At 49.6% G+C, this 1284-nt stretch overlaps 1 long non-coding RNA gene across 1 annotated transcript; it reads right to left on the minus strand.

Moving 5' to 3' along the window:
* Positions 1–467: 467 nt before the first annotated feature.
* On the minus strand, positions 468–1013 carry LOC127338063 (uncharacterized). Its single transcript, XR_007874186.2, has 2 exons — positions 876–1013; positions 468–802 (listed from the first exon to the last, which is right to left on the minus strand). It is a non-coding gene; the product is annotated as an uncharacterized lncRNA (long non-coding RNA).
* Between the last annotated feature and the right edge of the window lie 271 nt (positions 1014–1284).

Consider the following 1284-nt stretch of genomic DNA (forward strand, 5'->3'; position numbering starts at 1 on the left):
AACACATTGAAATTGATTTCTATTTTGGAAGAGAAGGAGTTGCAGAAAACTTGCTGGATATCAAGTTTATTTCAAGTAAAGATTAGGTTGTTGAGGCTTCACAAAGGCTCTACCAGTCAAGAAGTTAGATGAGTTTAAGTCTAATAATCTTAACCTTTCAAAACATTCAGATTAAAGGGGTGTGTTAGATGATGTATATCTTGTCTTTTGTATCCGTACATATTGTGTACGTACAGATACTACCCAACACCATGTATGCCTGTGACCTCTGGGACAATATATTAACACGTATCCGGTCCGAGCTCAAGTACCGTTCCACGCCAAACACAAACACGATGAAGACTAGTATTTCACAAAGTAGTAGGTACAATACAACATAGTCATCGATCAACGTACGCAACAAGAAGCCGACCATCTAGCGCATCGGCTGCTGTCCAAAAAGAGAGTTTACCCAGACGACAACGCGCTTGCAAATCCCACAGCTAATGCAGGGGCCGGTCGTATTACGGGAAGTTGGTACCAGCCAGCAGTAATCCGTTGCTGTAAAACAAGAGTTTACCCACAACGTACTCCCGCTCCCGCGTACAATTCCCACAGCTAACATGACCGAGAGACGCCAGGTTTTACGGGACGCTAGTACCAACCAGCAGGGTCTTCCGGTGCGGCGTAGCTTGCGAAGTTCCCGCCGCCGGTGGAGACGGTGGAGGGCTCGGTTCGTCGCACTCCGGGCAATCCGGCCTGCGCCCCCGCCCGCCAATCGGCGGCGGCGGACTGGCGCCATCACGGTCTCCGTCCGGATCACCTGTCAACCATCGCGCCAAAGGTCAAACACGGACACAGGGGGCAAGGAAATATGATTGTTAGCCAGCATGTACCTTGGACCGCCGCCGAGGAACAGCATATGACGACGACCATGGCGATTGCGAGGAGGAGAACCACGGTGGAGGACCGCATCGCGGCTGTGAGATAGATACTCCTTGCCCTGCCTTGGCTGTAACGTGGTTTTGCGTTACCACATTGATGATCTCCACCTAGATGGCACAGAGGCCTTTTAAATACGTGCCGTGTCTTTGGAAACAAGTCTATCCGGTCAAAGTCTAACTACTCTAGCTCCTCGGTCCTCACCGGGTCGACATCCCCGGCGTCAGCTCCGACTGATCTTGTTAGCTAGTCTACCGTGTTCTGAAAACGATTACTTACATGATTGTCCTCGTGTTCGACAAGGTCAAGAACGATAGCATAGAAAAATTTCCCTGTGATTAGAAATGTCAAGATAGGTAGCAA

This window comes from Lolium perenne, chromosome 3 (assembly GCF_019359855.2).
Source record: "Lolium perenne isolate Kyuss_39 chromosome 3, Kyuss_2.0, whole genome shotgun sequence".
Classification (NCBI taxonomy): Eukaryota; Viridiplantae; Streptophyta; class Magnoliopsida; order Poales; family Poaceae; genus Lolium; species Lolium perenne.